Source organism: Crocuta crocuta, unplaced genomic scaffold, assembly GCF_008692635.1.
Source record: "Crocuta crocuta isolate KB4526 unplaced genomic scaffold, BGI_CrCroc_1.0 scaffold39, whole genome shotgun sequence".
Taxonomy (NCBI): Eukaryota; Metazoa; Chordata; class Mammalia; order Carnivora; family Hyaenidae; genus Crocuta; species Crocuta crocuta.
The window spans coordinates 5706774-5719529 of record NW_027533334.1 but is presented as its reverse complement, the minus strand read 5'-3'; positions in this window follow the sequence as shown (position 1 = coordinate 5719529).

The window sequence follows — 12756 nt, the reverse complement described above, 5'->3', positions numbered from 1 at the left end:
CATTTTTAAGAAAATCACTAAAAATTAAAAGAAAAGATATTTTCATTTTGAGAAAAATAGCGGTATGTCAAGAATCTCACTCATGCTAACAAGTGCTTTTCACAGTAGAGCTACAAATGCAATCTAAATAATGAATGTGTCAACTTGTTTCTTCCTTCTTTTGAATCATTAACATTTAACCTGGCTGGTAGAAGAAGAGTTTTTCGAAGCTGACAGTCAGAAAAAAAAAAAAAAAAAAAAAAAAAAAAATTCTTTTTTTCATTCTTAAGAGCATCAAAGATCTGAAAGATCTGGCAAGTTAGTAAGAAACTCAAATCCAAAATCAAAGGGAAACACGATCTCCAAAAGCTAAGTGGCACCCTTAAGCTATTTTTGAACTAAGGGCATTTGCCAATTTAGGCAAACTTGAACTTAGGTTTTGAGAGCTTCTCAGGACAAGGGGGACAGGATCGGAGCTCAGGGCCTGCGCTTCCCCTCACTAATATGGGTCAAGTCCTCAGGGGCAGGGTGAAACTAAATGTCAATGTAACTCCCCCGGTAAGGCCCAGGAGGTTACAGGATGAGTTGCCCTTATGATGAGCAGAGCAGGACAGTTGATAATGGTGGGAACATGCTCTGACAAGTGCAGGTTGGTACTTTCACTCCTTCCAAGTCCTTATCACTTTGGTGACCAATAAATAAGTGAAAACAAAAAGAAATTATATAACCCTCTCAAGTTATAAATTTAATTTAAAGGAAAATGAAAGGTTTTTTCCTCTAGAGAAAATTTAAGTCACCCTAGACTTCAAAGAATTCCCTTGAAATAAATTTTCAAGACAATGAGCAGCATATAGTCAAAAATAGCTAAGGCTATAAGGACAAGCCACAAAGAACGAGAACTGGATATAAATCGGCCTCCAAAGACTTCAGATTTTGGAATTCCTAGATAGAATCTATAAAATGAACTATGCTCACTAAATTAAAAAAAAAAATATGTGCAGAAAAGGAAACAATATAAAGTGACCTAGCAGATTTGAAAAAGAAATAAATAGACCTCAAAGTCAAAAAATACAATAACCAAAGTTAAAACCAATAGATATGCTCAAGCAGTTTAGACACAACTGAAGAGAGAATTAGAAAACTAAAATATGGATCAGAAGAAATTATTCAAGAGTGTATATAGTACAGAGACACAACAAAGCAAATATAAAAAGAGAGGTTAGGAGATATGAAGAACAGAATGAAAAGATGTAGCATTCATTTAATCAGACCCCTAAAAGGAGAGGAGAGAAGGGCTTGGATAAAGATAATATTTGAAGAGATAATGGCTCAGAATTTTTCAGAAGCGATCAAAGGTATCAATCCACAGGTGAAAGAATAAGAAACATGAGAAATAAAATGAAATATACACCTAGACTTATCATGAAGCTTTAACAAACCAAAGACAGACAAGATCTTAAAATCAACCAGAGAAAAAGATGATCTTCAAAGTAGTGGCAACTAGACAATAACTGATTTCTCAATAGTAACAAAGGAAGTAACAAAGGAAACCAGAAGTGAGTGGAATGAAACCATCAATGCATGTAAATAATTGCCAACCTGAAATTCTATACCCACCAAAGTGTCTCAGAAATAAGGTCAAAATGGAGTCATTTTTAGACAGATAAAGGCTGAGAGAGTTTGCCACCAGTATCGTTTAATTTAAGACCTTTCCTTTAGGTAGAATGAAGGTAATCTCATAAGGAAGACCTGAAAAAGAAGGAAAGAGCAAAGAAAATGGTAAACATATGGATACACCTAAGCAAACATTAACTTTATAAAATAATGATAATAATGTCTGGAAGGATAAAACTTATAATAAAAACAAAATAGAATTAAAATAACTGACAACAAAAATATGTCTGGGAGGGCAAATGGAATTAAAATGTTTAATAGTCTTTAGGGGTGGCTCAGTTGGTTAAGCGTCTGACGTCAGTTCGGGTCATGATCTCAAGTTTCATGGGTTTGAGCCCCGCATCAGACTCTGTGCTGACAGCTCAGAGCACGGAGCCTGCTTTGGATTCTATGTCTCCTTCTCTTTCTGCCCCTCCCTTGCTTGTGCTCTCTCTGTCTCTCAAAAATAATAAATAAATGTTAAAAAAATTAAAAAGGTTTTACAGTCTTTAAATTATGTGGGAGAAAGGTAAAGGTACTGATTATTTTCAGACTTAAAGTTAAGGATATATATACACTTATTGGATAGTCACTATAAAATAGTATATAATTTTCATACTAGTAGAAAGTAAAGAATGTAATAATTTTTAAAGGCTTTTGTTTGTTTATTTTTATCAATCCAAGAAGAAAGAAAGGAAAGACAACATGTAACAAATGGGACAAATATAAATGAGATGTCAGTTTTAAATTCCAATATATAAATAATTATATTAAATGTAAATGGATTACTGAGTAAAAGAATATATACCATATGATTCCATACATATAAAGTTAAAAAACTCATAACTAAAGGAAACTACTTAGAGTTGTTTGTGATAAGCTGGATAATTGCCCCCCAAAATGTCCCTATCCTAATCCTTGGAACCTAAAAATATGTTACCGTATGTGGCAAAAGGAACTTTGCAAATGTGATTAAGTTAAGAATCATGAGATAGGGAGATTATTCTGGATGATCCAGCTGAGCCTAATGTGATCACAGGGGTCCTTTTTAAGAGGAAGGTAGGAGAGTCAGAGTCATAGAAGAAAACAGAAGCAGAGGGCAGAGAAGAGAGAAATGACATGCTTCTGTCTTTAAAGATAGAGGAAGGGGCTACAAGTCAAGCAATGTAGGCAACTCCTAGAAGCTGGAAAAGGCAAGAAAATGGATTCTTTCCTAGAGCCTCTAGAAGGAACACAGCCCTGCAGAGCCCTAGACTTCTGATCCCTAGAACTGTTAAAATAATTTTAAGCCACCTAATTTGTATTATAATCTGTTATAGCAGCAATAGGAAACTATTGAAAGATACTATGTATCTATATATTTTTTAATGATTATTTATTTTTGAGAGAGAAAGAGAGAGCACAAGCAGGGGAGGGGCAGAGAGAGAGAGGGAGAGGGGGAGACACAGAATCCAGAGCAGGCTCCAGGTCTGAGCTATTAGCTCAGAGCCTGATGCGGGGCTCGAACCCATGAACTGTGAGATTGTGACCTGAGCCCAAATCAGTCACTCAACCAACTGAGCCACCCGGGCGCCCCTAGCTATACCTTATCTATACCTATATTTGTGTATGTGGCAAAGCAACAAATAAAAGCAAGGAAATGATTCTCACGAAGTCAGGATGGTGGTTTCTCCAGTGCTCAGGAAGACAGACTAGAGGCCCTGGCAATTCCACTTCTTGACATGGGTACACGTTACACATGTAATGGTAATTCTGAATCCATACATGTTTCATGTGCTTTTTTCTGTAATCACAAGTATTTCATAATAAAAACATAAAAAGTAGAAATAAAGACCAGGAAGCCTGGACTGAAATATTTACAGAATATTTAATTAACAAATGAGTTTCTAATAATTGAGAAACAGATGATCCAATCTGTAGAATATCCCTGTTCCTTATAGTGCCTCTTAAGGCCTCTTTACATTTGACCTCTCCTCTGCTTATTAATACCCCCACAGAGCTGAGAATGGAAGAAATCCAGAGGAACAAAAGCCATGTGTGGGCTGTATCACTTACTAACTATGTAGACTTGGCAAGTTGCTTAAATTCTTGGTTTCTTAATCTATAAAATGAAAGTGCTAGCTTTATAGAGTTGTCCTAAGAAAGAAATGAGATAAATCACTTAGGACAATACCTATCTAAAACTGCCACTTCTTTATTTCATTTATCTGTCCTCCTGACCCCAAAATAATTCTTTTGGAGCACCTGCCTCATACCAGGTCCTTTGCTAGGTTTTAGGGATATGAAGCCAAATAAATTACAGCCCCATCTTCAAAGGTTTTTAGTTTAGTAGAGGAAGCAGATGAAAAGAACCTAATTGTAATGCAAAGAGTTAGCAGTACAATTACGGTATAAACAATGAGCTGAGGCCTCGTATGGAGGAGTCATTAACAGGGCATGTGGTGAAGTAAGGGAGGGGACTAGGCAGAGAAGCCTGCCCAGAGGTAAGGTAACACTTGAACAAGGTCACACAGGATGAGTAGGAATTTGCCAGCTGGAGAAGATGAAGGAGGAATATTTGCATACATAAAGAGATTAGTTCAGGCAAGCTTGGAAGGAGATAATGGTACAGGGAAATGACAAATTGCTAGGGGTTAGAGTACTGAGAAGAGACATGAAGTTGGAGTAGTCACCTGTGGTCAGGAATCAAAAGGCCACCTTTACCACGTTGGACCATCTTCTCCAGGCAGTGGACAGCTGTCATGGTCACATCAGGGGCCATCTTACGACAGGATGGCCAGAGACCTACTTGAGAACTGCCACTTTCTGGGCAGATGGGTGGGAAAGATTCTGAGGACTACAACCTCCAGCAGTCCACACAAGAGGGCTTGAACCAGACCATAGCCTTGGAATGGATAGAGGGGACATAGATTCCAGAGATATGTAGAAGACAGAACTGAGTAGATTGTGGCCTGTTGACTCAGGGTGGAGGTAATTACAGATTTCTAGCTTGTGCTAATAAAAATGATGATGGTAGATAACAAGAGAAACTTGGTTAAAGTTGAGGAGACCTACAGAGCACGATGTGGAGAAAAGATAATAGGAACTTAGTTTGTATTTACTGAGTTTGAGGTGCCTGTGAGACATCTAGGTGGAGATTTCTAGTAGGGACTTGGGAATTTGGTTCTGAAACTAGGAGAGAAATGAAATATGGACATGGCGATTTGGAAGCCATAAACATATACATGGGGGTGGAGGCCAGATGGGTGTGTGGGATGACCCAAGTGATCCATGTTTGTTGAGTCTGCTTGGAAAGAACGGAGAGTATGCTCACCTAGTCATTTTCATTAGCATGTATTTTGGGCCTAAATTAAGAATATTCCATAAAATGTCTTCCTTCTACCCAAGATCATATTGATTTCTACTTATAGTAACTACTAATAACTTGAGTCCGCATGTAAAGCTTTGATTTAGATTGTTGGGTTTCAGGGCCCCTGGGGGGCTCAGTCGGTTAAGTGTCAGACTTTGGCTCAGGTCATGATCTCGTGGTTTGTGGGTTCGAGCCCTGAGTTGGGTTCTGTGCTGACAGCTCAGAGCCTGGAGCCTGCTTCAGATTCTGTGTCTCCTTCTCTCTCTGCTCCTCCCCCGCTCATGCTTTGTCTTTCTCTGTCTCAAAAATAGATAAAAACGATTAAAAAAATTTAGATTGTTGGGTTTTACCAAAATCATTTAAGGACATGAGACACATGGAAAATTCTATTAGAGTATCCTGACAGGCAATTATCATACCTGGATACTAATTAAATGAAAAGTTTGGACAAACTATTTAACATAATAGCAAGTGTTCTTAGGATGTCAAGATGTGTACTCTTCCCAGATGGATATTTGGTCAGCAACGTACAAAAATGTTCAGCATAAATAAAAATTCCTCACGTTTAAAACTTTTTCCATCTACACTTGCGATTTCAGTAACATACTTCAGAATTTTCAGACCTTTTGACGCTAGAGCCATAGCATTTTTGGCCCCAGAAAGGACCTGAGAGGTCATTTAATCTAATCCTTTAAGATTTCAAATAGAGTCTAAAGAGAGAGTACCACACCATGGCCTCTCGCCTGGGGTAACTGACCAGGTATCTTGATCCCTAGATCATTCCTTCCTCTTCACACTATCCTTCTCAGTAGGAATCCAATCTTGCTAAAGTTTCACGATAAAAATGAACCAAACCTCAGCTGTCCAAATGAATGGTTTTAACTTATTTATGAATTTAATGCAGATCTGTGACACTTGGAGGTAGATAAGAACAAAAAGCCAAGTGTGATTAAGATTCTTCCTTTGCCTCATTCTGTCTCAGGCTTCTTGGCAGAACGAATTACTGGACTCCCACAAGGACAGAGCTGGAGGCTACGACGATGAGGAGAGTCTGATCTCAGGTAGAGTTGCCAGATTTAGCAAATAAAATAAGAGAATGCCTCACTAAATTTGAATTTCAGACAAATAATGAATACTTTTTTAGCATAAGTATGTGCCACGCAATATCTGGGACATACTTACACTAAAAAGAGATTCACTGTTTGTCTGCAACTGGAATTTAACTGGGAGTCAGGCATTTTATCTGGCCACTCTAATCTCGAGGTCAAGGACAGACTTTCAAGTGCTTGGAGGTGACCACGCAGATCAAGTTAGACCGACTAAAGGTAGCATATGTTGTACAAAACAGCAAATTTCAAATTGTCCTAGAATCTGCTACTCTTTGTGCAAAAGTGAAAGAGGTGTCGTGCTGTGGCCTGCCATCCAACCCCCACCCCCAAACTGTAGTACAATGCGAGACTGATGTTTCATGAGATTAACAGGGAGGGTGGAGGGTGGGAGGCACCGAGTCTCCATCTCTGCGTGTTCTAAAGCAGCTACATTCTCTCCTGTGTCTTTCACAGCGCAGACGGATTTTGCAGGCACAGAATCAGAATTCATTATATAATCAGTGATTACAAAACCAAAGCTAAAATGTGGAACAATACAATTTTCCACCACAGAAAACCAGAAAACAGAACTATTCTGCAAGACGGTGCCTCACCCCAGCATCCAAGGCCAGGACCCTGCACGTAAGCCTCGTTTAACAAAAGGCTGAGCATTAAAGTCTCACCAGGCAGCGGGGAGCCTAGTCAGAAAACAGGGCTGAGTGATGAGGGTAATGAAATGCCAGCCATGTGTCAGAGGATTCGTGGAGTTTGGCCACACACTCAGCGGCAGTAAGATGTCACGAAAACACTAACTCTACGAGTGATTTTCAAGTTCAGTGGCAGTGGCCACACAAGCAAGGCCAAACCTAGGCTGTGAGTCCAGGTATGAAACTACCTCCCCGAGGGGTTCCTCAGGTGTCCTTGGTTGGACGTGTTGGCAGTGGAGGTGGGGGGCGGGGGACAGGGTTAGAAGTGATTGGGGAAATCTGGGAAGGAACATGATTTAATTAATCAATAGAATTGCAGTGTAGCTGCAAACATATCGGTCAAGTTACACCAAGAGCCACAGTCACACGCCTTCATAGCAGCACTGAGAATCACATGGTCAAGTTTAACTTTACCTTTTATTCTAAATGGGAAACATTCTTACAGGACTTGCAAACCTACTATTTTTTAAAAATTCCTCATTCAGTCTTCATGTTGCCTAGAGTAAAAAATATATTTTGAAAACCAGACCATAGTGGAGTGAAGCATGCGGTTAATTGTAAGAATAAGTCAGGCAGAGAAGGACAAATACCANAATAAAACTATTTGTAAAAAAAAAAAAAAAAAGAAAGAAATACAACATTAAAAAAAAAAGAAGCATATGTGACTGCCATGGTCCAAAATCACATTGAACAACTATGTAATAGTTCCATTTTTTAAAACTTCAATGAAGGAGGAAGACAAACGGTATCTCAGGGCCCACTCTGGGCCGGGTCTTTCTGGGGCCTTTTTATCATCTCAGCTAATTTCTCAATTAAAAAAATTGCTTATTATAGAAGATATGCGAAACATAAAGATTCCCACTTTAACCATTTTTCAGTGTATAATTTAGTCACAACAAATACATTCATAATGTTGCGCAACTGTCACAGCTCTTCCTCCTCAACTTCATCATCCCAAGAAAAACTCTGTATCTGCTGAGCAATAAGTCCTCATTTCTCCCTTCTCCCGGGCCCTGGTCAGAACCTCTATTCTTTCTGCCACTGGGAATTTGTCTGTTTTAGGTATCTCATATGAGTGTAATCATACAATACTAATCCTTATGTGTCTGGCTTATTTCACTTAATATAATGCTTCTAAGGTCTACCTGTGTCATACCATAGATTATCTCATCTAATTCTTACAACCTGCAAAACAGGTTCTATTATTACTCTAAGGAAATGACCCTGCCCCCAAGTATGCATGCTGTCTCTGGAATTAAGATTGAGTGATCTACCCTGGTGGGATTGCCCCATTGACGCCATAAAGTATGGCCACACCCTGGGGGGCACAAGCCTAAGCCTTGAGAACCATCCAGGAAGAGGGTGTGGTGATGCACTAGCCCGTGTTTCTAAGTTCTTTCAATCTCCAAGGAAGAAAGAAATAGGCTTGGGTAAGTAATAGAACTGCCTGGTGACTTTCTAGGGAAAAAGTCAATTTGCCCACAACAACATTTTCAGGCCCTGAGCCCAGAAATGAGCCTAATGCCTCATCTTTCCTCCCCCATCCCTAAGATGGAATTCACACTAGAAATAATATCAAACTGGGGTGCCTGAGTGGCTTAGTCTGTTAAGCATCTGGCTCTTGATTTCGGCTCAGATCATGAGCTCACAGTTGTAGGATTGAGCCCTGAGTCAGGCTCTGTGCTGACAGTGTGGAGCCTGCTTGGGATTCTCTCTCTCTTTGCCTGTCCCGCACATCCACTCCCTCACATGCTCTCTCTCTTTAAAATAAATAAATAAACATTTTAAAAAGAAAAAAAGGAGAAATAATACCAAACCATTCAACAATGCGAGAAGGTCCTACAACAGTCCCAATTACTTTATGCTTAAAATAAAAACAATTTTTCTGACATAATTTTTGACTTGGAAAAGTTGCGCCATAATACAGAGCCTTCTCCTATGTGCTTGCCTAGGCTTCCCTGAATGTTAATTTCTAGCAATAGTCACTGTATAATGATCAAAATTCAGAAATTAAAACAAGCACAATATTACCTAAACTACTGACTTTGTTCAGATTTCACCAGTTTTTCCACAAGTGTCCTTTTCCCGTTCCATTACCCAATCCAGATAATCCCATGCTGCATTTAGTCACCAGGTGTGGTTGAGTCCAAAATGGCAGTCCTTATCGTTCCTTTTCTATTATGACCGTGACAGTTCTGAAACACTGATCCATTATTTTGTTGAATGTCCCTTAATTGGTGGTTGTCCAGTGTTTTCTCATGGTTGGGTTAAAACTATGCATTTTTGGCAAGAATACCTTTCTGGGTGCAAAGTAATCAGGGGGTACACGTGTCGCTGTGTCTTAATACTGGTGATGTGAACCTTGGTCACCTGGATAGAGTGGTGTCTGCTAGACTTCCCCACTGTGAAGTTACTCTTTTTGTCTTTGTCCTTAATAAATACGATGGGAAAACTACTTCGAGACTGTGCAATTATCCTGTTTCTCCTCAAACTTTTGCCTAATTTTAGCATCCATCAGTGGACTGCCTGCAGCAATGACTACCGTGGTGTTCTAACAGTTATTTTCTATTCTCTTCATTTTTTCTACAGATTATGTGGAATTTTTTATAAGGAAGATATGTCCTTTCTCCTACATGTATTTATTTTTTCAGCTATTTATTTGTACCAGTATGAACTTATGGATATTTATTTTACACTTTGATGCTTTAAGAAGTTAATCAAATGTCAAATTATTGCTAAAAAATTCCCTATCCTCTCTCCTGTGTTCATTTTCCATCCCTTCTTCTGTTGTTGCTCCAGCATTCTCAGTCATGCTGCCGGTCTGCCTGCAGAGCCATCTCGCTCTGATAGGAGTGACTTCAGGGAGAGGCGCCATTCACAGGATGGTTTCGGAAGCCTCTTCATGCTGGGGTGGGGGGCAGGCTCTGCGAAGCCATGTTCCCAATGCTGCTATGACTCACCTGGCATGAGGAGCTGAGCCCCTGAGGTCCATAGTTGGGTGGGAAAGGGGAACGTCCTCACCTCCAGCTGGAATGGGCAAGAGAGTGGAAAGTACTTGTGCTGAGGAAAGCCATGAGGCTGAGAATGTTTCACACCTGACATTTCTCAAGTCCCAGGGCTCGGGTCTGAAGAAAATGTGATTACGCAGGTCAAGGTCTCTATAGACAAACAGGCATTGGCTGGGGGTAATCTCAAGGCCACTCACTATAACGAATATCTGTTTGCTTTTTGTACGCTGACTTGGGCAGATGAGGACAAGGTAATAATTTGGGTGAATGGTTTCCTTCATGAAAGGATTCACTTTGACAGAAAAAAAAACAAAACCTTCTTTTCTCCCAAGTACACTTTAAAAGTATTCCTTTTTTAAGGCTTAGAGTCAAACTGGGATTTAGTAATCCAGCCAAAACCTGGATTCAGGGTGTGAATGAGCTTTATTGACTGTGTGTCCACAAATCACCTTGAAATCCCCAACCTGATGTGGTGCATTCCTGTCCTATTGAATCAGAGGTCCCCAAAGGTGGCCCGGGTCACTATCTTGTCTCGGCAGAGAGGAGCCCAGACTGAGTTCCCACCATGGTGGGCTTAGGGCTCTTCAAGGACGAAGAGCCCCTTCTGCTTGGCCCTCTGTTCTTCACTTTCACAGGAGGGATATGGCTTTAACCTTTCCTCGGGGGAGTCCTGGTCGATTAGGACATGACAGAACTGTATTTGGTAGTGACCTTAGTTTTCCTGGTCATTCAGTATATACAGTGCATGCAGGTGTCTGTCTGCCTGTCATTTGTTGAGCAGCTTCTATGTGCCAGGCCCCACCCTGACAAAACTTTCAGGTGTATGTGATTTGCCCATTTTACACATGAAGAAACTGGGACCCAGCAATTCCCACAAGGGAGGCTGGAGCTAGGAGTGAGGTCTCTCTGGCTCTAAAACTGAGCCTCCTTCCATCAGGCCGCACCGCATTAGGAGGCAATGGGTCCAATTTCAGACCTTCTCTCAGTCCCCATTCTTGTAATTTTTGGATTTTGTGCATCTGGAACTTTTCGTTGGCTTTAGGCTCTTTGTCTTAACTCCACAGTGCCAACCGGAACACGGTGCAGAAGCTTCCCACCAGACAGGTCCTTTCTTTCCTCACCAAATGTGGTCTCCTTGTGACAGGGCCAATGAAGAGGGGGTCGGAGCTTCAGTCTGATGTTTCCCTGGGGGTTAATTCCAGAGCACCAAGAACAAGCAGAATCACTCCTTATTCGTGTGTTTTTAAAGAATACATTCTAGTTTAGGTTTCCTGGACATTTACAAAGTGCCACGCAGCATAACAATCACCTCACACTCATGATTCTCCCTTGGTACTTCTGACAACCCCAAAGAATCAGGTCTTCAGTCCCTTGATCAGATTCCATCCAGATCACAGGTGTGCTTCAGAATTCAGAATTGTTCAGATTTCTGAGAGACAAGTCTGCATATAACACATTTTTCAAAACACTCACTATTAAGGACTGGGGCAGCACCCATCAAAAAATTAATATGTCTGCAGCAAACAAATGGATAATCATATTCAATGAAATAAATAAAAATCACATAAGAGGTCACCTCAGATCAGATCAGGTTTTGCCATCAAATGAATTTCCTGTGGGCTTTTTTAAAAACCTGTTTTTCAGAGGCTTTGGGTTTCAGAATTGCTGATACAGGATTATGGGTCTGGAGTATTATCGTTCCCATGGTACAGATGAGAAGACTGAGGTTTGAGAGAGTAAGCGCCTATCTGAAGTCATTCCATAAGTGTTGGGACCAGGATTTGGACCCAGTTTGGTTGCACTCCTTCTACTGCATGTTTTAACCTCTGCTTTAACTTCAAATGTCCACATGGCAGGAGATAAAAGTACTCAAACTGACCTATGTCAGTTGCACATGAGAAACCACTTATTGCTGACACTCAGATACATTTTCGGTGGGAATGATGAATAGATTTTCTTATGAATGAACCGATTAGAAAGCACTTCCGTATTGGGACACCTTCTTAAAGAGCTTAATGAAGCAAAACACCAGTTGTGCTGGGGAGGGGAGGACAAGGGTGTGTGGTTTTTCCATTCTTACTACGAAAATACTTTGTCTTTTTCTATTCTTTCCAACTCCATGTGCTTTCGTCTTTGGTCCCACTCTACTCTGATTCATGAACTAATGGCCTCAGCTTTCTGTTCACACAGGCTACGGAGCTGCTGGTGCTTCCCCTTTCCATCCCTGGCTTCCACTGCTGCTGCTTTTCTTCATAGGGTCTTCCTTGGGTCCCCTGACCATGTCATTGGCCCTATTGTTCAAGGTTCTCACCAATTTGTCATCTCCTGTGAGCCCAGTCACAATAGCTACTTGCTAACTAGCAGAGAACTAGGATAATTTCACATAAACATCCTTAGCCTCATTCTAGAACTTAATTAAAGGTTTGTCATTTCAACTGAAGTAAACAAGTCTGTTTCAGGGATTTGTAGAGGACCAAAATGAGTGTGTGTGTGTGTGTGTGTGTGTTATTGCTGTTTTGCTAAAGCTTCTGCCTCCTCCAACTCACCAAGAATATGAATACCTGCCCAGCCACTCAGCAAGATACCAGACTCCAGAAAACAGAAGAAAAAGCAGAAAGAAATTTACTTTTGGCACTTGTATCTCTGCATTTCAGTAAAGCTGAGCCTTGACTAACTCATTATCCTTGGGCACTGGCTCTGGATAATGAGGTCTGAGATGGTGATGAACTGGCATGCTCTTGGTTGATTTTGTCTTCATGTATATTTTCAATTAAGTATATTGCCTTTATTGTTTGAAACATAACCAAATTTTGGTGGGGCAGAGCAATTGCTGGTATTTGTTCAGGTTCCTTGCTGGAGTCTTAACATGAGCAAAGTAAAACTGAACAGAAATGGATCTGTCCTTTTTTTGTTAAATGTTGTTTTTCCACAGTGATTTCTCTTCTTGTGAAATTCTGTTTATCCTTGATGAT